At 46.5% G+C, this 22,118-nt stretch overlaps 3 non-coding genes and 48 pseudogenes across 3 annotated transcripts; all 51 read left to right on the top strand.

The window, feature by feature from the left end:
- Positions 1–1,235: 1,235 nt before the first annotated feature.
- LOC140299605 (5S ribosomal RNA) lies at positions 1,236–1,354 on the top strand (annotated as a pseudogene).
- Positions 1,355–1,626: 272 nt separating this feature from the next.
- Positions 1,627–1,745, top strand: LOC140288698 (5S ribosomal RNA; annotated as a pseudogene).
- Positions 1,746–2,014: 269 nt separating this feature from the next.
- On the top strand, positions 2,015–2,123 carry LOC140296885 (5S ribosomal RNA; annotated as a pseudogene).
- A 269-nt stretch (positions 2,124–2,392) lies between these two features.
- Positions 2,393–2,511, top strand: LOC140315656 (5S ribosomal RNA; annotated as a pseudogene).
- Positions 2,512–2,783: 272 nt separating this feature from the next.
- Positions 2,784–2,902, top strand: LOC140293057 (5S ribosomal RNA; annotated as a pseudogene).
- A 269-nt stretch (positions 2,903–3,171) lies between these two features.
- Positions 3,172–3,290, top strand: LOC140279547 (5S ribosomal RNA; annotated as a pseudogene).
- Positions 3,291–3,559: 269 nt separating this feature from the next.
- Positions 3,560–3,678, top strand: LOC140299792 (5S ribosomal RNA; annotated as a pseudogene).
- A 269-nt stretch (positions 3,679–3,947) lies between these two features.
- Positions 3,948–4,066, top strand: LOC140297216 (5S ribosomal RNA; annotated as a pseudogene).
- A 269-nt stretch (positions 4,067–4,335) lies between these two features.
- Positions 4,336–4,444, top strand: LOC140295826 (5S ribosomal RNA; annotated as a pseudogene).
- A 269-nt stretch (positions 4,445–4,713) lies between these two features.
- Positions 4,714–4,832, top strand: LOC140316394 (5S ribosomal RNA; annotated as a pseudogene).
- A 272-nt stretch (positions 4,833–5,104) lies between these two features.
- Positions 5,105–5,223, top strand: LOC140291968 (5S ribosomal RNA; annotated as a pseudogene).
- Positions 5,224–5,492: 269 nt separating this feature from the next.
- Positions 5,493–5,611, top strand: LOC140314026 (5S ribosomal RNA; annotated as a pseudogene).
- A 269-nt stretch (positions 5,612–5,880) lies between these two features.
- Positions 5,881–5,999, top strand: LOC140300537 (5S ribosomal RNA; annotated as a pseudogene).
- Positions 6,000–6,268: 269 nt separating this feature from the next.
- Positions 6,269–6,387, top strand: LOC140293915 (5S ribosomal RNA; annotated as a pseudogene).
- A 269-nt stretch (positions 6,388–6,656) lies between these two features.
- On the top strand, positions 6,657–6,775 carry LOC140296635 (5S ribosomal RNA). The gene has a single exon (XR_011912982.1). It is a non-coding gene; the product is annotated as a 5S ribosomal RNA (ribosomal RNA).
- Positions 6,776–7,047: 272 nt separating this feature from the next.
- On the top strand, positions 7,048–7,166 carry LOC140294674 (5S ribosomal RNA; annotated as a pseudogene).
- Positions 7,167–7,435: 269 nt separating this feature from the next.
- Positions 7,436–7,554, top strand: LOC140295943 (5S ribosomal RNA; annotated as a pseudogene).
- A 269-nt stretch (positions 7,555–7,823) lies between these two features.
- LOC140308863 (5S ribosomal RNA) lies at positions 7,824–7,942 on the top strand (annotated as a pseudogene).
- A 269-nt stretch (positions 7,943–8,211) lies between these two features.
- On the top strand, positions 8,212–8,330 carry LOC140294375 (5S ribosomal RNA; annotated as a pseudogene).
- Positions 8,331–8,599: 269 nt separating this feature from the next.
- LOC140268752 (5S ribosomal RNA) lies at positions 8,600–8,718 on the top strand (annotated as a pseudogene).
- A 269-nt stretch (positions 8,719–8,987) lies between these two features.
- LOC140303201 (5S ribosomal RNA) lies at positions 8,988–9,106 on the top strand. The gene has a single exon (XR_011915178.1). It is a non-coding gene; the product is annotated as a 5S ribosomal RNA (ribosomal RNA).
- Positions 9,107–9,378: 272 nt separating this feature from the next.
- LOC140293056 (5S ribosomal RNA) lies at positions 9,379–9,497 on the top strand (annotated as a pseudogene).
- Positions 9,498–9,760: 263 nt separating this feature from the next.
- On the top strand, positions 9,761–9,879 carry LOC140307540 (5S ribosomal RNA; annotated as a pseudogene).
- Positions 9,880–10,148: 269 nt separating this feature from the next.
- LOC140291071 (5S ribosomal RNA) lies at positions 10,149–10,267 on the top strand. The gene has a single exon (XR_011912418.1). It is a non-coding gene; the product is annotated as a 5S ribosomal RNA (ribosomal RNA).
- Positions 10,268–10,530: 263 nt separating this feature from the next.
- Positions 10,531–10,649, top strand: LOC140293914 (5S ribosomal RNA; annotated as a pseudogene).
- A 657-nt stretch (positions 10,650–11,306) lies between these two features.
- On the top strand, positions 11,307–11,424 carry LOC140293417 (5S ribosomal RNA; annotated as a pseudogene).
- A 269-nt stretch (positions 11,425–11,693) lies between these two features.
- On the top strand, positions 11,694–11,811 carry LOC140287027 (5S ribosomal RNA; annotated as a pseudogene).
- Positions 11,812–12,080: 269 nt separating this feature from the next.
- LOC140289198 (5S ribosomal RNA) lies at positions 12,081–12,199 on the top strand (annotated as a pseudogene).
- A 647-nt stretch (positions 12,200–12,846) lies between these two features.
- Positions 12,847–12,965, top strand: LOC140291040 (5S ribosomal RNA; annotated as a pseudogene).
- A 269-nt stretch (positions 12,966–13,234) lies between these two features.
- Positions 13,235–13,353, top strand: LOC140318283 (5S ribosomal RNA; annotated as a pseudogene).
- Positions 13,354–13,622: 269 nt separating this feature from the next.
- LOC140293020 (5S ribosomal RNA) lies at positions 13,623–13,741 on the top strand (annotated as a pseudogene).
- Positions 13,742–14,010: 269 nt separating this feature from the next.
- LOC140295501 (5S ribosomal RNA) lies at positions 14,011–14,129 on the top strand (annotated as a pseudogene).
- A 269-nt stretch (positions 14,130–14,398) lies between these two features.
- On the top strand, positions 14,399–14,517 carry LOC140300858 (5S ribosomal RNA; annotated as a pseudogene).
- Positions 14,518–14,789: 272 nt separating this feature from the next.
- LOC140288287 (5S ribosomal RNA) lies at positions 14,790–14,908 on the top strand (annotated as a pseudogene).
- A 269-nt stretch (positions 14,909–15,177) lies between these two features.
- LOC140296860 (5S ribosomal RNA) lies at positions 15,178–15,286 on the top strand (annotated as a pseudogene).
- Positions 15,287–15,555: 269 nt separating this feature from the next.
- LOC140296201 (5S ribosomal RNA) lies at positions 15,556–15,674 on the top strand (annotated as a pseudogene).
- A 269-nt stretch (positions 15,675–15,943) lies between these two features.
- LOC140292558 (5S ribosomal RNA) lies at positions 15,944–16,062 on the top strand (annotated as a pseudogene).
- Positions 16,063–16,331: 269 nt separating this feature from the next.
- On the top strand, positions 16,332–16,450 carry LOC140300857 (5S ribosomal RNA; annotated as a pseudogene).
- Positions 16,451–16,719: 269 nt separating this feature from the next.
- On the top strand, positions 16,720–16,838 carry LOC140293120 (5S ribosomal RNA; annotated as a pseudogene).
- Positions 16,839–17,107: 269 nt separating this feature from the next.
- LOC140315250 (5S ribosomal RNA) lies at positions 17,108–17,226 on the top strand (annotated as a pseudogene).
- Positions 17,227–17,495: 269 nt separating this feature from the next.
- On the top strand, positions 17,496–17,614 carry LOC140290237 (5S ribosomal RNA; annotated as a pseudogene).
- Positions 17,615–18,270: 656 nt separating this feature from the next.
- LOC140293876 (5S ribosomal RNA) lies at positions 18,271–18,389 on the top strand (annotated as a pseudogene).
- A 269-nt stretch (positions 18,390–18,658) lies between these two features.
- Positions 18,659–18,777, top strand: LOC140292557 (5S ribosomal RNA; annotated as a pseudogene).
- Positions 18,778–19,046: 269 nt separating this feature from the next.
- On the top strand, positions 19,047–19,165 carry LOC140300154 (5S ribosomal RNA; annotated as a pseudogene).
- A 267-nt stretch (positions 19,166–19,432) lies between these two features.
- On the top strand, positions 19,433–19,551 carry LOC140291027 (5S ribosomal RNA; annotated as a pseudogene).
- Positions 19,552–19,820: 269 nt separating this feature from the next.
- Positions 19,821–19,939, top strand: LOC140289105 (5S ribosomal RNA; annotated as a pseudogene).
- Positions 19,940–20,208: 269 nt separating this feature from the next.
- LOC140278815 (5S ribosomal RNA) lies at positions 20,209–20,327 on the top strand (annotated as a pseudogene).
- A 269-nt stretch (positions 20,328–20,596) lies between these two features.
- Positions 20,597–20,715, top strand: LOC140270403 (5S ribosomal RNA; annotated as a pseudogene).
- Positions 20,716–20,984: 269 nt separating this feature from the next.
- Positions 20,985–21,103, top strand: LOC140294688 (5S ribosomal RNA; annotated as a pseudogene).
- A 269-nt stretch (positions 21,104–21,372) lies between these two features.
- Positions 21,373–21,491, top strand: LOC140288526 (5S ribosomal RNA; annotated as a pseudogene).
- Positions 21,492–21,760: 269 nt separating this feature from the next.
- LOC140288169 (5S ribosomal RNA) lies at positions 21,761–21,879 on the top strand (annotated as a pseudogene).
- The last annotated feature ends 239 nt before the right edge of the window (positions 21,880–22,118 follow it).

The following is a 22,118-nucleotide window of genomic DNA, read 5'->3' as shown; positions in this document are numbered from 1 at the left end:
GTTTGACCACTGAAGACACACCTGTGAAAAACAAAGTCAGCCGCTGCCCAATTGCCAGTACCACTCCTCCCACAAGTGGAGTGGTAACAGTGTGTGTGTGTGTGGCACACAGTTTTTCAAACGTATATTTGATAAAGAATTTTATCATTTTTACCCACCTGACTGGCTGCAGCAGTCCCGGTCAACATAGATGACCTCAGGTTCAGCTTGGCCCGCATTCTTGTATCGAGTGACGATGCCATGGCACAACTCTTCCAACCCTGCACCTTCACCCGTTGTCAGAACAGAGTTCAGAACCTGGCCAAACTCGTTGCCGATGTTTATCATCCATGCAGCACTGTCCCCAATAGCGCCAGCCAGCTTCTTGGTGATCTGTAAAAGAAACACTACTTTCAAACTGTTTGTTGTAATTATACACGTGTGCATGTGTCAAACCGACATTCAAGCACTTGCACCTGTAATCATATTCCTGCACATTTTTCATTTTCCCTCTTTTTTCCCCTCCTCTTTTTTTTTGGGGGGGGGGGGGGGGGGCAATAAATATAGCTTTCCCAGTGATAACTACTAATACAACCGATTCTCCGCAACAACCAAAAGATTCATCGCACACAAGGCCTTGAAATTGATTTTGGTCAAGAAAGAGGTTTCAGAATATGAAGATCAAATTCAGAGTCTGACAGTGACTTTTAGAAGAGGATGACATTAATCATCAGCTATCTCCTAAACGGGAATGAACCAGAGCTAGACAGCAGCAGGCCCCAGGACCAAGTAGTCAGCAGCCGAGCTGAGATTGAGATCTTACTTATGTTTTGTAAATGTTCAAAGTTCTAAAAAAGTTCAAATGAATAATACATGATAGTTATACCAAAAAACCTTGCTTCATTTGCACTTTTCTTGAATGTTTTCCATCCTTTTTATTTTTACTACTACTAGTACTTGGATGGTAGACTGCCTGGGAATACCAGGTGCTTTAAGCTTTTTCTCTTCTCTCTACCACCTTTTGTTGCAACGTCTGATCACCCTGTGACACATGAGGAAGGTGGTCATCTTCAGCTGCTGCTTTGTTGGCAGACACGAAGTGATCTGAGAGTCTCAGTTTCAGCTGCAGAGAATGATCACATCAGAGAAGATGATATGCCCGTTACACATCAGCCTTTCTCTGCAATTATCTAGTTGCATAGAGGAACCGTATGATTCCAGTACCTATATGATGCACATTTGTCAGTGACATTGTTGCTTACGGCCACACCACGTTGAACATGCCCGACCTCGTCTGATCTCGGAAGCCAAGCACGGTTGGGCCTGGTTAGTACTTGGATGGAAGACCTCTTGGGAATACCAGGTGCTGTAAGCTTTTTCTCTTCTTTCGACCACCTGCATGTCTTTTGTTGCAACGTCTGATCACCCTGTGACACATGAGGAAGTTGGTCATCTTCAGCAGCTGCTGCTGCTTTGTTGGCAGACACGAAGTGATCTGAGAGTCTCAGTTTCAGCTGCAGAGAATGATCACATGAGGGAAGAAGATTTGCCCACTACAAGTCAGCCTTTCTCGGCAATTATCTGGTTACATAGAGGAACCGTATGATTCCATTACCTATATAATGCACATTTGTCAAAGACATTGTCGCTTACGGCCACACCACCCTGAATATGCCCGACCTCGTCTGATCTCGGAAGCCAAGCAGTGTTGGGCCTGGTTAGTACTTTGTTGGTATACAGCTTGGGAATACCAGGTGCTGTAAGCTTTTTCTCTCCTCTCAACCACCTGCATGTCTTTTGTTGCAACGTCTGATCACCCTGTGACACATGAGGAAGTTGGTCATCTTCAGCTGCTGCTGCTTTGTTGGCAGACACGAAGTGATCTGAGAGTCTCATTTTCAGCTAGAGAGAATTATCACGTCAGGGAACAAGATGTGCCCACTACATATCAGCCTTTCTCGGCAATTATCTGGTTACATAGAGGAACCATATGATTCCATTGCCTATATAATGCACATTTGTCACAGAGACTGTTGCTTACGGCCAAACCACCCTGAATATGTCTGATCTCGGAAGCCAAGGAGGGTTGGGCCTGGTTAGTACTTGGATGGGAGACTGCTTGGAAATACCAGGTGCTGTAAGCTTCTTCTCTTCTCTCTACCACCTGCATGTCTTTTGTTGCAACGTCTGATCATCCTGTGACACATGAGGAAGTTGGTCATCTTCAGCTGCTGCTGCTTTGTTGGCAGACATGAAGTGATCTGAGAGTCTCAGTTTCAGTTGCAGAGAATGATCACATCAGAGAAGATGATTTACCCGCTACACATCAGCCTTTCTCGGCAATTATCTGGTTGCATAGAGGAACCGTATGATTCCAGGACCTATATAATGCACATTTGTCAGAGACATTGCTGCTTACGGCCACACCACCCAGAACATGCCCGACCTCGTCTGATCTCGGAAGCCAAGCAGGGTTGGGCGTGGTTAGTACTTGGATGGGAGACCACTTGGTAATACCAGGTGCTGTAAGCTTCTTCTCTACTCTCTACCACCTTCATGTCTTTTGTGGCAACGTCTGATCCTCCTGTGACACATGAGGAAGTTGGTCATCTTCAGCTGCTGCTGCTTCTTTGTTGGCAGACACGAAGTGATCTGAGAGTCTCAATTTCAGCTGCAGAGAATAATCACATCAGGGAAGAAGATGTGCCCACTACAAGTCAGCCTTTCTAGGCAATTATCTGGTTACATAGAGGAAGTGTATGATTCCATTGCCTATATAATGCACATTTGTCACGGAGATTGTTACTTACGGCCAAACCACCCTGAATATGTCTGACCTTGTCTGATCTCGGAAGCCAAGGAGGGCTGGGCCTGGTTAGTACTTTGATGGGACACCGCTTGGGAATACCAGGTGCTGTAAGCTTTTTCTCTTCTCTCTACCACCTGCATGTCTTTTGTTGCAATGTCTGATCGCCCTGTGAACCATGAGGAAGTTGGTCATCTTCAGCTGCTGCTGCTTTGTTAGCAGACACGAAGTGATCTGAGAGTCTCAGTTTCAGCTGCAGAGAATAATCACATCAAGGAAGAAGATGTGCCCACAACAAGTTAGCCTTTCCCTGCAATTATCTGGTTACATAGAGGAACTGTATTATTCCAGTACCTATATAATGCACATTTTTCACAGACATTGTTACTTACGGCCACACCACCCTGAATATGCCTGACCTCGACTGATCTCGGAACCCAAGCAGGGCTGGGCCTGGTTAGTACTTGAATGGGAGACCCCTTGGGAATGCCAGGTGCTGTAAGCTTTTTCTCTTCTCTCTACCACCTGCATGTATTTTGTTGCAAGGTCTCATCGCCCTGTGACACATGAGGAAGTTGGTCATCTTCAGCTGCTGCTGCTTTGTTGGCAGACACGAAGTGATCTGAGAGTCTCATTTTCAGCTGGAGAGAATAATCACGTCAGGGAAGAAGATGTGCCCACTATTTATCAGCCTTTCTCTGCAATTATCTGGTTATATAGAGGAACCGTATGATTCCAGTACCTATACAACTTACATTTGTCACAGACATTGTTGCTTACGGCCACACCACCCTGAATATGCCCGACCTCGTCTGATCTCGGAAGCCAAGCAGGGTTGTGCCTGGTTAGTACTTGGATGGGAGACTGCTTGGGAGTACCAGGTGCTGTAAGCTTTTTCTCTTCTCTCTACCACCTCCATGTCTTTTGTTGCAACGTCTGATCACCCTGTGACACGTGAAGAAGTTGGTCATCTTCAGCTGCTGCTGCTTTGTTGGCAGACACAAAGTGATCTCAGAGTTTCAGTTTCAGCTGCAGAGAATAATCACATCAGGGAAGAAGATGTGCCCACTACAAGTCAGCCTTTCTCTGCAATTATCTGGTTACATAGAGGAAGTGTATGATTCCAGTCCCTATATAATACACATTTGTAACAGATATCGTTGCTTACCGCCACACCACCCTGAATAAGCTCAACCTCGTCTGATCTCGGAAGCCAAGCAGTGTTGGGCCTGGTTAGTACTTTGATGGTATACAGCTTGGGAATACCAGGTGCTGTAAGCTTTTTCTCTCCTCTCAACCACCTGCATGTCTTTTGTTGCAACGTCTGATCACCCTGTGACACATGAGGAAGTTGGTCATCTTCAGCTGCTGCTGCTTTGTTGGCAGACACGAAGTGATCTGAGAGTCTCATTTTCAGCTAGAGAGAATTATCACGTCAGGGAACAAGATGTGCCCACTACATATCAGCCTTTCTCGGCAATTATCTGGTTACATAGAGGAACCATATGATTCCATTGCCTATATAATGCACATTTGTCACAGAGACTGTTGCTTACGGCCAAACCACCCTGAATATGTCTGATCTCGGAAGCCAAGGAGGGTTGGGCCTGGTTAGTACTTGGATGGGAGACTGCTTGGGAATACCAGGTGCTGTAAGCTTCTTCTCTTCTCTCTACCACCTCCATGTCTTTTGTTGCAACGTCTGATCATCCTGTGACACATGAGGAAGTTGGTCATCTTCAGCTGCTGCTGCTTTGTTGGCAGACATGAAGTGATCTGAGAGTCTCAGTTTCAGTTGCAGAGAATGATCACATCAGAGAAGATGATTTACCCGCTACACATCAGCCTTTCTCGGCAATTATCTGGTTGCATAGAGGAACCGTATGATTCCAGGACCTATATAATGCACATTTGTCAGAGACATTGCTGCTTACGGCCACACCACCCGGAACATGCCCGACCTCGTCTGATCTCGGAAGCCAAGCAGGGTTGGGCGTGGTTAGTACTTGGATGGGAGACCACTTGGTAATACCAGGTGCTGTAAGCTTCTTCTCTACTCTCTACCACCTTCATGTCTTTTGTGGCAACGTCTGATCCTCCTGTGACACATGAGGAAGTTGGTCATCTTCAGCTGCTGCTGCTTCTTTGTTGGCAGACACGAAGTGATCTGAGAGTCTCAATTTCAGCTGCAGAGAATAATCACATCAGGAGAGAACATGTGCCCACTACAAGTCAGCCTTTCTAGGCAATTATCTGGTTACATAGAGGAAGTGTATGATTCCATTGCCTATATAATGCACATTTGTCACAGAGATTGTTACTTACGGCCAAACCACCCTGAATATGTCTGACCTTGTCTGATCTCGGAAGCCAAGGAGGGCTGGGCCTGGTTAGTACTTGGATGGGACACCGCTTGGGAATACCAGGTGCTGTAAGCTTTTTCTCTTCTCTCTACCACCTGCATGTCTTTTGTTGCAATGTCTGATCGCCCTGTGACACATGAGGAAGGTGGTCATCTTCAGCTGCTGCTGCTTTGTTAGCAGACACGAAGTGATCTGAGAGTCTCAGTTTCAGCTGCAGAGAATAATCACATCAAGGAAGAAGATGTGCCCACAACAAGTTAGCCTTTCCCTGCAATTATCTGGTTACATAGAGGAACTGTATTATTCCAGTACCTATATAATGCACATTTTTCACAGACATTGTTACTTACGGCCACACCACCCTGAATATGCCCGACCTCGACTGATCTCGGAACCCAAGCAGGGCTGGGCCTGGTTAGTACTTGAATGGGAGACCCCTTGGGAATGCCAGGTGCTGTAAGCTTTTTCTCTTCTCTCTACCACCTGCATGTATTTTGTTGCAAGGTCTGATCGCCCTGTGACACATGAGGAAGTTGGTCATCTTCAGCTGCTGCTGCTTTGTTGGCAGACACGAAGTGATCTGAGAGTCTCATTTTCAGCTGGAGAGAATAATCACGTCAGGGAAGAAGATGTGCCCACTATTTATCAGCCTTTCTCTGCAGTTATCTGGTTATATAGAGAAACCGTATGATTCCAGTACCTATACAATTTACATTTGTCACAGACATTGTTGCTTACGGCCACACCACCCTGAATTTGCCCGACCTCGTCTGATCTCGGAAGCCAAGCAGGGTTGTGCCTGGTTAGTACTTGGATGGGAGACTGCTTGGGAGTACCAGGTGCTGTAAGCTTTTTCTCTTCTCTCTACCACCTCCATGTCTTTTGTTGCAACGTCTGATCACCCTGTGACACGTGAAGAAGTTGGTCATCTTCAGCTGCTGCTGCTTTGTTGGCAGACACAAAGTGATCTCAGAGTTTCAGTTTCAGCTGCAGAGAATAATCACATCAGGGAAGAAGATGTGCCCACTACAAGTCAGCCTTTCTCGGCAATTATCTGGTTACATAGAGGAAGTGTATGATTCCAGTCCCTATATAATACACATTTGTAACAGATATCGTTGCTTACCGCCACACCACCCTGAATAAGCTCAACCTCGTCTGATCTCGGAAGCCAAGCAGGGTTGGGCCTGGTTAGTTCTTGAATGGGAGACCGCTTGCGAATACCAGGTGCTGTAAGCTTTTTCTCTTCTCTCTACCACCTGCATGTCTTTTGTTGCAACGTCTGACCACCCTGTGACACATGAGGAAGTTGGTCATCTTCAGCTGCTGCTGCTTTGTTGGCAGACATGAAGTGATCTGAGAGTCTCAGTTTCAGTTGCAGAGAATGATCACATCAGAGAAGATGATTTACCCGCTACACATCAGCCTTTCTCGGCAATTATCTGGTTGCATAGAGGAACCATATGATCCCAGTACCTATATAATGCACATTTGTCAGAGACATTGCTGCTTACGGCCACACCACCCTGAATATGCCCGACCTCGTCCGATCTCAGAAGCCAAGCAGGGTTGGGCCTGTTTAGTACTTGGATGGGAGACCACTTGGGAATACCAGGTGCTGTAAGCTTCTTCTCTACTCTCTACCACCTTCATGTCTTTTGTGGCAACGTCTGATCCTCCTGTGACACATGAGGAAGTTGGTCATCTTCAGCTGCTGCTGCTTCTTTGTTGGCAGACATGAAGTGATCTGAGAGTTTCAATTTCAGCTGCAGAGAATAATCACATCAGGGAAGAAGATGTGCCCACTACAAGTCAGCCTTTCTCGGCAATTATCTGGTTACATAGAGGAAGTGTATGATTCCATTTCCTATATAATGCACATTTGTCACGGAGATTGTTACTTACGGCCAAACCACCCTGAATATGTCTGACCTTGTCTGATCTCGGAAGCCAAGGAGGGCTGGGCCTGGTTAGTACTTTGATGGGACACCGCTTGGGAATACCAGGTGTTGTAAGCTTTTTCTCTTCTCTCTACCACCTACATGTCTTTTGTTGCAATGTCTGATCGCCCTGTGACACATGAGGAAGTTGGTCATCTTCAGCTGCTGCTGCTTTGTTAGCAGACACGAAGTGATCTGAGAGTGTCAGTTTCAGCTGCAGAGAATAATCACATCAAGGAAGAAGATGTGCCCACAACAAGTTAGCCTTTCCCTGCAATTATCTGGTTACATAGAGGAACTGTATTATTCCAGTACCTATATAATGCACATTTTTCACAGACATTGTTACTTACGGCCACACCACCGTAAATATGCCCGACCTCGACTAATCTCGGAACCCAAGCAGGGTTGGGCCTGGTTAGTACTTGAATGGGAGACCCCTTGGGAATGCCAGGTGCTGTAAGCTTTTTCTCTTCTCTCTACCACCTGCATGTATTTTGTTGCAAGGTCTGATCGCCCTGTGACACATGAGGAAGTTGGTCATCTTCAGCTGCTGCTGCTTTGTTGGCAGACACGAAGTGATCTGAGAGTCTCATTTTCAGCTGGAGAGAATAATCACGTCAGGGAAGAAGATGTGCACACTATTTATCAGCCTTTCTCTGCAATTATCTGGTTATATAGAGGAACCGTATGATTCCAGTACCTATACAATTTACATTTGTCACAGACATTGTTGCTTACGGCCACACCACCCTGAATATGCCTAACCTCGTCTGATCTCGGAAGCCAAGCAGGGTTGTGCCTGGTTAGTACTTGGATGGGAGACCGCTTGGGAATACCAGGTGCTGTAAGCTTTTTCTCTTCTCTCTACCACCTCCATGTCTTTTGTTGCAACGTCTGATCACCCTGTGACATGCGAAGAAGTTGGTCATCTTCAGCTGCTGCTGCTTTGTTGGCAGACACAAAGTGATCTCAGAGTTTCAGTTTCAGCTGCAGAGAATAATCACATCAGGGAAGAAGATGTGCCCACTACAAGTCAGCCTTTCTCGGCAATTATCTGGTTACATAGAGGAAGTGTATGATTCCAGTACCTATATAATACACATTTGTAACAGATATCGTTGCTTACCGCCACACCACCCTGAATAAGCTCAACCTCGTCTGATCTCGGAAGCCAAGCAGGGTTGGGCCTGATTAGTTCTTGAATGGGAGACCGCTTGCGAATACCAGGTGCTGTAAGCTTTTTCTATTCTCTCTACCACCTGCATGTCTTTTGTTGCAACGTCTGATCACCCTGTGACACATGAGGAAGGTGGTCATCTTCAGCTGCTGCTGCTTTGTTGGCTGACACGAAGTGATCTGAGAGTCTCAGTTTCAGCTCGAGAGAATAATCACGTCAGGGAAGAAGATGTGCCCACTACTTATCAGCTTTTCTCGGCAATAATCTGGTTACATAGAGGAACTGTATGATTCCAGTACCTATATAATGCACATTTGTCACAGACATTGTTGCTTACGGCCACACCACCCTGAATATGCCCGACCTCGTCTGATCTCGGAAGCCAAGCAGGCTTGTGCCTGGTTAGTACTTGGATGAGAGACCGCTTGGGAATACCAGGTGCTGTAAGCTTTTTCTCTTCTCTCAACCACCTGCATGTCTTTTGTTGCAACGTCTGACCACCCTGTGACACATGAGGAAGTTGGTCATCTTCAGCTGCTGCTGCTTTGTTGGCAAACATGAAATGATCTGAGAGTCTCAGTTTCAGTTGCAGAGAATGATCACATCAGAGAAGATGATTTACCCGCTACACATCAAACTTTCTCGGCAATTATCTGGTTGCATAGAGGAACCGTATGATTCCAGTACCTATATAATGCACATTTGTCAGAGACATTGCTGCTTACGGCCACACCACCCGGAACATGCCCGACCTCATCTGATCTCGGAAGCCAAGCAGGGTTGGGCCTGGTTAGTACTTGGATGGGAGACCACTTGGGAATACCAGGTGCTGTAAGCTTCTTCTCTACTCTCTACCACCTTCATGTCTTTTGTGGCAACGTCTGATCCTCCTGTGACACATGAGGAAGTTGGTCATCTTCAGCTGCTGCTGCTTCTTTGTTGGCAGACACGAAGTGATCTGAGAGTCTCAGTTTCAGCTGCAGAGAATAATCACATCAGGGAAGAAGATGTGCCCACTACAAGTCAGCCTTTCTCGGCAATTATCTGGTTACATAGAGGAAGTGTATGATTCCATTGCCTATATAATGCACATTTGTCACGGAGATTGTTACTTACGGCCAAACCACCCTGAATATGTCTGACCTTGTCTGATCTCGGAAGCCAAGGAGGGCTGGGCCTGGTTAGTACTTTGATGGGACACCGCTTGGGAATACCAGGTGCTGTAAGCTTTTTCTCTTCTCTCTACCACCTCCATGTCTTTTGTTGCAACGTCTGATCACCCTGTGACACGTGAAGAAGTTGGTCATCTTCAGCTGCTGCTGCTTTGTTGGCAGACACAAAGTGATCTCAGAGTTTCAGCTGCAGAGAATAATCACATCAGGGAAGAAGATGTGCCCACTACAAGTCAGCCTTTCCCTGCAATTATCTGGTTACATAGAGGAAGTGTATGATTCCATTGCCTATATAATGCACATTTGTCACGGAGATTGTTACTTACGGCCACACCACCCTGAATATGCCCGACCTCGACTGATCTCGGAACCCAAGCAGGGTTGGGCCTGGTTAGTACTTGAATGGGAGACCCCTTGGGAATGCCAGGTGCTGTAAGCTTTTTCTCTTCTCTCTACCACCTGCATGTATTTTGTTGCAAGGTCTGATCGCCCTGTGACACATGAGGAAGTTGGTCATCTTCAGCTGCTGCTGCTTTGTTGGCAGACACGAAATGATCTGAGAGTCTCATTTTCAGCTGGAGAGAATAATCACGTCAGGGAAGAAGATGTGCCCACTATTTATCAGCCTTTCTCTGCAATTATCTGGTTATATAGAGGAACCGTATGATTCCAGTACCTATACAATTTACATTTGTCACAGACATTGCTGCTTACGGCCACATCACCCTGAATATGCCCGACCTCGTCTGATCTCGGAAGCCAAGCAGGGTTGTGCCTGGTTAGTACTTGGATGGGAGACCGCTTGGGAATACCAGGTGCTGTAAGCTTTTTCTCTTCTCTCTACCACCTCCATGTCTTTTGTTGCAACGTCTGATCACCCTGTGACACGTGAGGAAGTTGGTCATCTTCAGCTGCTGCTGCTTTGTTGGCAGACACAAAGTGATCTCAGAGTTTCAGCTGCAGAGAATAATCACATCAGGGAAGAAGATGTGCCCACTACAAGTCAGCCTTTCTCGGCAATTATCTGGTTACATAGAGGAAGTGTATGTTTCCAGTACCTATATAATACACATTTGTAACAGATATCGTTGCTTACCGCCACACCACCCTGAATAAGCTCAACCTCGTCTGATCTCGGAAGCCAAGCAGGGTTGGGCCTGGTTAGTTCTTGAATGGGAGACCGCTTGCGAATACCAGGTGCTGTAAGCTTTTTCTCTTCTCTCTACCACTTACATGTCTTTTGTTGCAACGTCTGACCACCCTGTGACACATGAGGAAGTTGGTCATCTTCAGCTGCTGCTGCTTTGTTGGCAGACACGAAGTGATCTGAGAGTCTCAGTTTCAGCTGGAGAGAATAATCACATCAGGGAAGAAGATGTGCCCACTACAAGTTAGCCTTTCTCGACAATTATCTGGTTACATAGAGGAACTGTATTATTCCAGTACCTATATAATGCACATTTGTCACAGACATTGTTGCTTACCGCCACACCACCCTGAATAAGCCCCACCTTGTCTTATCTTGGAAGCCAAGCAGGGTTGGGCCTGGTTCGTACTTCAATGGGAGACTGCTTGGGAATACCAGGTGCTGTAAGCTTTTTCTCTTCTCTCTACCACCTGCATGTCTTTTGTTGCAACATCTGATCACCCTGTGACACATGAGGAAGTTTGTCATCTTCAGCTTCTGCTGCTTTGTTGGCAGACACGAAGTGATCTGAGAGTCTCATTTTCAACTGAAGAGAATAATAACGTCAGGGAAGAAGATGTGCCCCCTACACATCAGCCTTTCTCGGCAATTATCTGGTTACATAGAGGAACTGTATGATTCCAGTACCTATATAATGCACATTTGTCACAGACATTGTTGCTTACGGCCACACCACCCTCAATATGCCTGACCTCGTCTGATCTCGGAAGCCAAGCACGGTTGGCCTGGTTAGTACTTGGGTGGGAGACTGCTTGGGAATACCAGGTGCTGTAAGCTTTATCTCTTCTCTGGACCACCTGAATGTCTTTTGTTGCAACGTCTGATCACCCTGTGACACATGAGGAAGTTGGTCATCTTCAGCTTCTGCTGCTTTGTTTGCAGACACGAAGTGATCTGAGAGTCTCAGTTTCAGCTGCAGAGAATAATCACGTCAGGGAAGAAGATGTGCCCACTACACATAAGCCTTTCTCGGCAATTATCTGGTTACATAGAGGAACCGTATGATTCCAGTACCTATATAATGCACATTTGTCACAGACATTGTCGCTTACGGCAACACCACCCTGAACATGCCTGACCTCGTCTGATCTCGGAAGCCAAGCACGGTTGGCCTGGTTAGTACTTGGGTGGGAGACCACTTGGGAATACCAGGTGCTGTAAGCTTTATCTCTTCTCTGGACCACCTGAATGTCTTTTGTTGCAACGTCTGATCACCCTGTGACACATGAGGAAGTTGGTCATCTTCAGCTTCTGCTGCTTTGTTGGCAGACACGAAGTGATCTGAGAGTCTCAGTTTCAGCTGCAGAGAATAATCACGTCAGGGAAGAAGATGTGCCCACTACACATAAGCCTTTCTCTGCAATTATCTGGTTACATAGAGGAACCGTATGATTCCAGTACCTATATAATGCACATTTGTCACAGAGATTGTCGCTTACGGCCACACCACCCTCAACATATCCGACCTTGTCCGATCTCGGAAGCCAAGCACGGTTGGGCCTGGTTAGTACTTAAATGGGAGACTGCTTGGGAATACCAGGTGCTGTAAGCTTTTTCTCTTCTCTCTACCACCTGCATGTCTTTTGTTGCAACGTCTGATCACCCTGTGACGCATGAGGAAGTTGGTCATCTTCAGCTGCTGCTGCTTTGTTGGCAGACACAAAGTGATCTGAGAGTCTCAGTTTCAGCTGCAGAGAATAATCACATCAGGGAAGAAGATGTGCCCACTGCAAGTCAGCCTTTCTCGGCAATTATCTGGTTACATAGAGGAAGTGTATGATTACAGTACTTATATAAGGCACATTTGTCACATATATTGTTGCTTACAGCCACACCACCCTGAATAAGCACGATCTCGGAAGCCAAGCAGGTTTGGGCCTGGTTAGTACTTGGAAGGTAGACTGCCTGGGAATACCAGGTGCTTTAAGCTTTTTCTCTTCTCTCTACCACCTGCATGTCTTTTGTTGCAACGTCTGATCACCCTGTGACACATGAGGAAGTTGGTCATCTTCAGCTGCTGCTGCTTTGTTGGCAGACACGAAGTGATCTGAGAGTCTCAGTTTCAGCTGCAGAGAATAATCACGTCAGGGAAGAAGATGTGCCCACTACAAGTCAGCTTTTCTCTGCAATTATCTGGTTACATAGAGGAACCGTATGATTCCAGTACCTATATAATGCACATTTGTCACAGACATTGTTGTTTACGGCCACACCACCCTGAACATGCCCGACCTCGTCTTATCTCGGAAGCCAAGGAGGGTTGGGCCTGGTTAGTACTTAAATGGGAGACCGCTTGGGAATACCAGGAGCTGTAAGCTTTTTGTCTTCTCTCGACCACCTGCATGTCTTTTGTTGCAACGTCTGATCACCCTGTGACACATGAGGAAGTTGGTCATCTTCAGCTGCTGCTGCTTTGTTGGCAGACACGAAGTGATCTGAGAGTCTCAGTTTCAGCTGCAGAGAATAATCACATCAGGGAAGAAGATGTGCCCATAACAAGTCAGCCTTTCTCTGCAATTATCTGGTTACATAGAGGAATTGTATGATTCCAGTACCTATATAATGCACATTTGTCACAGAAATTTTTCCTTACGGCCATACCACCCTGAATAAGCCCGACCTCGTCTGATCTCGGAAGCCAAGGAGGGTTGGGCCTGGTTAGTACTTTAATGGGAGACTGCTTGGGAATACCAGGTGCTGTAAGCATTTTCTCTTCTCTCTACAACCTGCATGTCTTTTGTTGCAACGTCTGATCACCCTGTGACACATGAGAAAGTTGGCCATCTTCAGCTGCTGCTGCTTTGTTGGAAGACACGAAGTGATCTGAGAGTCTCAGTTTCAGCTGAAGAGAATAATCACGTCAGGGAAGAAGATGTGCCCACTACACATCAGCCTTTCTCAGCAATTATCTGGTTACATAGAGGAACCGTATGATTCCTGTACTTATATAATGCACATTTGTCAGACACATTGTTGCTTACGGCCACACTACCCTGAACATGCCCGACCTTGTCTGATCTCGGAAGCCAAGCAGGGTTGAGCCTGCTTAGTACTTGGATGGGAGACAGCTTGGGAATACCAGGTGCTGTAAGCTTTTTCTCTTCTCTCTACCACCTGCATGTCTTTTGTTGCAACGTCTGATCACCCTGTGACACGTGAAGAAGTTGGTCATCTTCAGCTGCTGCTGCTTTGTTGGCAGACACAAAGTGATCTGAGAGTCTCAGTTTCAGCTGGAGAGAATAATCACATCAGGGAAGAAGATATGCCCACTACACATCAGCCTTTCTCTGCAATTATCTGGTTACATAGAGGAACTGTATGATTTCAGTACCAATATAATGCACATTTGTCACAGACTTTGTTGCTTACGGCCACACCACCCTCAACATATCCGACCTTGTCCGATCACGGAAGCCAAGCACGGTTGGGCCTGGTTAGTACTTAGATGGGAGACTGCTTTGGAATACCAGGTGCTGTAAGCTTTTTCTCTTCTCTCTACCACCTGCATGTCTTTTGTTGCAACGTCTGATCACCCTGTGACACATGAGGAAGTTGGTCATCTTCAGCTTCTGCTGCTTTGTTGGCAGACACAAAGTGATCTGAGAGTCTCATTTTCAGCTGGAGAGAATTATCACGTCAGGGAACAAGATGTGCCCACTACACATCAGCCTTTCTCGGCAATTATCTGGTTACATAGAGGAACCGTATGACTCCATTACCTATATAATGCACATTTGTCACAGAAATTGTCGCTTACGGCCACACCACCCTGAATATGCCCGACCTCGTCTGATCTCGGAAGCCAAGCAGGGTTGGGGCTGGTTAGTACTTGGATGGGAGACCGCTTGGGAATACGAGGTGCTGTAAGCTTCTTCTCTTCTCTCTACCACCTGCATGTCTTTTGTTGCAACGTCTGATCACCCTGTGACACATGAGGAAGTTGGTCATCTTCAGTTACTGCTGCTGCTTTGTTGGCAGACACAAAGTGATCTGAGAGTCTCAGTTTAAGCTGCAGAGAATAATCACATCAGGGAAGAAGATGTGCCCATAACAAGTCAGCCTTTCTCTGCAATTATCTGGTTACATAGAGGAAGTGTATGATTCCTGTACTTATGTAATGCACATTTGTCACAGACATGGTTACTTACGGCCACACCACCCTGAATTTGCCTGACCTCGTCTGATCTCGGAAGCCAAGCACGGTTGGGCCTGGTTAGTACTTAGATGGGAGACTGCTTTGGAATACCAGGTGCTGTAAGCTTTTTCTCTTCTCTCTACCACCTGCATGTCTTTTGTTGCAACGTCTGATCACCCTGTGACACATGAGGAAGTTGGTCATCTTCAGCTGCTGCTGCTTTGTTGGCAGACACGAAGTGATCTGAGAGTCTCAGTTTCAGCTGCAGAGAATAATCATATCAGGGAAGAAGATGTGCCCACTACAAGTCAGCCTTTCTCGGCAATTATCTGGTTACATAGAGGAAGTGTGTGATTCCATTACTTATATAAGGCACATTTGTCACAAATATTGTTGCTTACAGCCACACCACCCTGAATAAGCCCGATCTCGGAAGCCAAGCAGGTTTGGGCCTGGTTAGTACTTGGATGGTAGACTGCCTGGGAATACCAGGTGCTTTAAGCTTTTTCTCTTCTCTCTACCACCTGCATGTCTTTTGTTGCAACGTCTGATCACCCTGTGACACATGAGGAAGTTGGTCATCTTCAGCTGCTGCTGCTTTGTTGGCAGACACGAAGTAATCTGAGAGTCTCAGTTTCAGCTGCAGAGAATAATCACGTCAGGGAAGAAGATGTGCCCACTACAAGTCAGCTTTTCTCTGCAATTATCTGGTTACATAGAGGAACCGTATGATTCCAGTACCTATATAATGCACATTTGTCACAGACATTGTTGCTTACGGCCACACCCCCCTGAACATGACAGACCTCGTCTGATCTCGGAAGCCAAGTAGGGTTGGGCCTCGTTAGTACTTAAATGGGAGACTGTTTGGGAATACCAGGTGCTGTAAGCTTTTTGTCTTCACTCGACCACCTGCATGTCTTTTGTTGCAACGTCTGATCACCCTGTGACACATGAGGAAGTTGGTCATCTTCAGCTGCTGCTGCTTTGTTGGCTGACACAAAGTGATCTGAGAGTCTCAGTTTCAGTTGCAGAGAATGATCACATCAGAGAAGATGATTTGCGCGCTACACATCAGCCTTTCTCAGCAATTATCTGGTTGCATAGAGGAACCGTATGATTCCAGTACCTATATAATGCACATTTGTCAGAGACATTGTTGCTTACGGCCACACCACCCTGAATAAGCCCGACCTCGTCTGATCTCGGACGCCAAACAGGGTTGTACCTGGTTAGTACTTGGATGGGAGACAGCTTGGGAACACCAGGTGCTGTAAGCTTTTTCTCTTCTCTCTACCACCTGCATGTCTTTTGTTGCAACGTCTGATCACCCTGTGACACGTGAAGAAGTTGGTCATCTTCAGCTGCTGCTGCTTTGTTGATAGACACGAGGTGATCTGAGAGTCTCAGTTTCAGCTCGAGAGAATAATCACGTCAGGGAAGAAGATGTGCCCACTACACATCAGCCTTTCTCGGCAATTATCTGGTTACATAGAGGAACCGTATGACTCCATTACCTATATAATGCACATTTGTCACAGAAATTGTCGCTTACGGCCACACCACCCTGAATATGCCCGACCTCGTCTGATCTCGGAAGCCAAGCAGGGTTGGGGCTGGTTAGTACTTGGATGGGAGACCGCTTGGGAATACGAGGTGCTGTAAGCTTCTTCTCTTCTCTCTACCACCTGCATGTCTTTTGTTGCAACGTCTGATCACCCTGTGACACATGAGGAAGTTGGTCATCTTCAGCTGCTGCTGCTTTGTTGGCTGACACAAAGTGATCTGAGAGTCTCAGTTTCAGTTGCAGAGAATGATCACATCAGAGAAGATGATTTGCCCGCTACACATCAGCCTTTCTCGGCAATTATCTGGTTGCATAGAGGAACCGTATGATTCCAGTACCTATATAATGCACATTTGTCACAGTTATGGTTGCTTACGGCCACACCACCCTGAATATGCCCAACCTCATCTGATCTCAGAAGCCAAGCAGGTTTGGGCCTGGTTAGTACTTGGATGGTAGACATTCTGGGAATACCAGGTGCTGTAAGCTTTTTCTCTTCTCTCTACCACCTGCATGTCTTTTGTTGCAACGTCTGATCACCCTGTGACACATGAGGAAGTTGGTCATCTTCAGCTGCTGCTGCTTTGTTGGCTGACACAAAGTGATCTGAGAGTCTCAGTTTCAGTTGCAGAGAATGATCACATCAGAGAAGATGATTTGCCCGCTACACATCAGCCTTTCTCGGCAATTATCTGGTTGCATAGAGGAACCGTATGATTCCAGTACCTATATAATGCACATTTGTCACAGACATTGTTGCTTACGGCCACACCACCCTGAACATGCCCGACCTCGTCTGATCTCGGTAGCCAAGGAGGGTTGGGCCTGGTTAGTACTTTAATGGGAGACTGCTTGGGAATACCAGGTGCTGTAAGCGTTTTCTCTTCTCTCTACAACCTGCATGTCTTTTGTTGCAACGTCTGATCACCCTGTGACACACGAGGAAGTTGGCCATCTTCAGCTGCTGCTGCTTTGTTGGAAGACACGAAGTGATCTGAGAGTCTCAGTTTCAACTGAAGAGAATAATCACGTCAGGGAAGAAGATGTGCCGACTACACATCAGCCTTTCTCAGCAATTATCTGGTTACATAGAGGAACCGTATGATTCCTGTAGTTATATAATGCACATTTGTCAGACACATTGTTGCTTACGGCCACACCACCCTGAACATGCCCGACCTCGTCTGATCTCGGAAGCCAAGCAGGGTTGAGCCTCCTTAGTACTTGGATGGGAGACTGCTTGGGAATACCAGGTGCTGTAAGCATTTTCTCTTCTCTCTACAACCTGCATGTCTTTTGTTGCAACGTCTGATCACCCTGTGACACATGAGGAAGTTGGTCATATTCAGCTGCTGCTGCTTTGTTGGCTGACACAAAGTGATCTGAGAGTCTCAGTTTCAGTTGCAGAGAATGATCACATCAGAGAAGATGATTTGCCCGCTACACATCAGCCTTTCTCGGCAATTATCTGGTTGCATAGAGGAACCGTATGATTCCAGTACCTATATAATGCACATTTGTCAGAGACATTGTTGCTTACGGCCACACCACCCTGAATAAGCCCGACCTCGCCTGATCTCGGACACCAAGAAGGTTGTACCTGGTTAGTACTTGGATGGGAGACAGCTTGGGAATACCAGGTGCTGTAAGCTTTTTCTCTTCTCTCTACCACCTGCATGTCTTTTGTTGCAACGTCTGATCACCCTGTGACACGTGAAGAAGTTGGTCATCTTCAGCTGCTGCTGCTTTGTTGATAGACACGAGGTGATCTGAGAGTCTCAGTTTCAGCTGAAGAGAATAATCACATCAAGGAGGAAGATGAACCCACTACAAGTCAGCCTTTTTCGGCAATTATCTGGTTACACAGAGGAACTGTATGATTCCAGTACCTATATAATGCACATTTGTCACAGTTATGGTTGCTTACGGCCACACCACCCTGAATATGCCCAACCTCATCTGATCTCAGAAGCCAAGCAGGTTTGGGCCTGGTTAGTACTTGGGTGGTAGACATTCTGGGAATACCAGGTGCTGTAAGCTTTTTCTCTTCTCTCTACCACCTGCATGTCTTTTGTTGCAACGTCTGATCACCCTGTGACACATGAGGAAGTTGGTCATCTTCAGCTGCTGCTGCTTTGTTGGCTGACACAAAGTGATCTGAGAGTCTCAGTTTCAGTTGCAGAGAATGATCACATCAGAGAAGATGATTTGCCCGCTACACATCAGCCTTTCTCGGGAATTATCTGGTTGCATAGAGGAACCGTATGATTCCAGTACCTATATAATGCACATTTGTCAGAGACATTGTTGCTTACGGCCACACCACCCTGAATAAGCCCGACCTCGTCTGATCTCGGACGCCAAACAGGGTTGTACCTGGTTAGTACTTGGATGGGAGACAGCTTGGGAACACCAGGTGCTGTAAGCTTTTTCTCTTCTCTCTACCACCTGCATGTCTTTTGTTGCAACGTCTGATCACCCTGTGACACGTGAAGAAGTTGGTCATCTTCAGCTGCTGCTGCTTTGTTGATAGACACGAGGTGATCTGAGAGTCTCATTTTCAGCTGAAGAGAATAATCACATCAAGGAGGAAGATGAACCCACTACAAGTCAGCCTTTTTCGGCAATTATCTGGTTACACAGAGGAAGTGTATGATCCCAGTACCTATATAATGCACACTTGTCACCGATATTGTTGCTTACGGCCACACCACCCTGAATAAGCCCGACCTCGTCTGATCTCGGAAGCCAAGCAGGGTTGGGCCTGGTTAGGACTTGAATGGGAGACCGCTTGGGAATACCAGGTGCTGTAAGCTTTTTCTCTTCTCTATACCACCTGCATGTCTTTTGTTGCAACGTCTGATCACCCTGTTACACATGAGGAAGTTGGTCATCTTCAGCTTCTGCTGCTTTGTTGGCAGACACGAAGTGATCTGAGAGTCTGTTTCAGCTGAAGAGAATAATCACATCAGGGAAGAAGATGTGCCCACTACAAGTCAGCCTTTCTCTGCAATTATCTGGTTACATAGAAGAAGTGTATGATTCCAGTACCTATATAATGCACATTTGTCACAGCTATTGTTGCTTACGGCCGCACCACCCTGAATATGCCTGACCTCGTCTGATCTTGGAAGAAAAGCAGGGTTGGGCCTGGTTAGTACTTGGATGGGAGACCACTTCGGAATACCAGGTAATGTAAGCTTCTTCTCTTCTCTCTACCACCTGCATGTCTTTTGTTGCAACGTCTGATCACCCTGTGACACATGAGGAAGTTGGTCATCTTCAGCTTCTGCTGCTTTGTTGGCAGACACGAAGTGATCTGAGAGTCTCAGTTTCAGCTGAAGAGAATGATCACATCAGAGAAGATGATATGCCCGCTACACATCAGCCTTTCTCGGCAATTATCTGGTTGCATAGAGGAACCGTATGATTCCAGTACCTATATAATGCACATTTGTCAGAGACATTGTTGCTTACGGCCACACCACCCTGAACATGCCCGACCTCGTATGATCTCGGAAGCCAAGCAGGGTTGAGCCTGCTTAGTGCTTGGATGGGAGACTGCTTGGGAATACCAGGTGCTGTAAGCTTCTTCTCTTCTCTCTACCACCTGCATGTCTTTTGTTGCAACGTCTGATCACCCTGTGACACATGAGGAAGTTGGTCATCTTCAGCTGCTGCTGCTTTGTTGGCAGACACAAAGTGATCTGAGAGTCTCAGTTTCAGCTACAGAGAATAATCACGTCAGGGAAGAAGATGTGCCCACTACAAGTCAGCCTTTCTCTGCAATTATCTGGTTACATAGAAGAAGTGTATGATTCCAGTACCTATATAATGCACATTTGTCACAGCTATTGTTGCTTACGGCCGCACCACCCTGAATATGCCTGACCTCGTCTGATCTTGGAAGAAAAGCAGGGTTGGGCCTGGTTAGTACTTGGATGGTGGACTATCTGGGAATACCAGGTGCTGTAAGCTGATTCTCTTCTCTCTACCACCTGCATGTCTTTTGTTGCAACGTCTGATCACCTTGTGACACATGAGGAAGTTGGTCATCTTCAGCTGCTGCTGCTTTGTTGGCAGACACAAAGTGATCTGAGAGTCTCAGTTTCAGCTGCAGAGAATAATCACGTCAGGGAAGAAGATGTGCCCACTACACATCAGCCTTTCTCGGAAATGATCTGGTTGCATAGAGGAACCGTATGATTCCAGTACCTATATAATGCACATTTGTCAGAGACATTGTTGCTTACGGCCACACCACCCTGAACATACCAGACCTCGTCTGATCTCGGAAGCCAAGGAGGGTTGGGCGTGGTTAGTACTTGGATGGTAGACCTCTTGGGAATACCAGGTGCTGTAAGCTTTTTCTTTTCTCTCGACCACCTGCATGTCTTTTGTTGCAACGTCTGATCACCCTGTGACACATGAGGAAGGTGGTCATCTTCAGCTGCTGCTGCTTTGTTGGCAGACACGAAGTGATCTGAGAGTCTCAGTTTCAGCTGCAGAGAATGATCACATGAGGGAAGAAGATGAACCCACTACAAGTCAGCCTTTCTCGGCAATTATCTGGTTACATAGAGGAACCGTATGATTCCAGTACCTATATAATGCACATTTGTCACAGACATTGTTGCTTACGGCCACACCACCCTGAACATGGCCGACCTCGTCTGATCTCGGTAGCCAAGGAGGGTTGGGCCTGGTTAGTACTTAAATCGGAGACCGCTTGGGAATACCAGGAGCTGTAAGCTTTTTGTCTTCTCTCGACCACCTGCATGTCTTTTGTTGCAACGTCTGATCACCCTGTGACACATGAGGAAGTTGGTCATCTTCAGCTGCTGCTGCTTTGTTGGCAGACACGAAGTGATCTGAGAGTCTCAGTTTCAGCTGCAGAGAATGATCACATCAGGGAAGAAGATGTGCCCATAACAAGTCAGCCTTTCTCTGCAATTATCTGGTTACATAGAGGAATTGTATGATTCCAGTACCTATATAATGCACATTTGTCACAGAAATTGTTCCTTACGGCCACACCACCCTGAATAAGCCCGACCTCGTCTGATCTCGGAAGCCAAGGAGGGTTGGGCCTGGTTAGTACTTTAATGGGAGACTGCTTGGGAATACCAGGTGCTGTAAGCGTTTTCTCTTCTCTCTACAACCTGCATGTCTTTTGTTGCAACGTCTGATCACCCTGTGACACATGAGGAAGTTGGTCATCTTCAGCTGCTGCTGCTTTGTTGGCTGACACAAAGTGATCTGAGAGTCTCAGTTTCAGTTGCAGAGAATGATCACATCAGAGAAGATGATTTGCCCGCTACACATCAGCCTTTCTCGGCAATTATCTGGTTGCATAGAGGAACCGTATGATTCCAGTACCTATATAATGCACATTTGTCAGAGACATTGTTGCTTACGGCCACACCACCCTGAATAAGCCCGACCTCGTCTGATCTCGGACGCCAAACAGGGTTGTACCTGGTTAGTACTTGGATTGGAGACAGCTTGGGAACACCAGGTGCTGTAAGCTTTTTCTCTTCTCTCAACCACCTGCATGTCTTTTGTTGCAACGTCTGATCACCCTGTGACACATGAGGAAGTTGGTCATCTTCAGCTGCTGCTGCTTTGTTGGCAGACACAAAGTGATCTGAGAGTCTCAGTTTCAGTTGCAGAGAATGATCACATCAGGGAAGAAGATGTGCCCATAACAAGTCAGCCTTTCTCTGCAATTATCTGGTTGCATAGAGGAACCGTATGATTCCAGTACCT

This window comes from Leuresthes tenuis, unplaced genomic scaffold (genome assembly GCF_036924035.1).
Source record: "Leuresthes tenuis unplaced genomic scaffold, fLeuTen1.0.hap1 SCAF_1, whole genome shotgun sequence".
Classification (NCBI taxonomy): Eukaryota; Metazoa; Chordata; class Actinopteri; order Atheriniformes; family Atherinopsidae; genus Leuresthes; species Leuresthes tenuis.
This window is presented reverse-complemented; position numbering and strand designations above follow the sequence as displayed.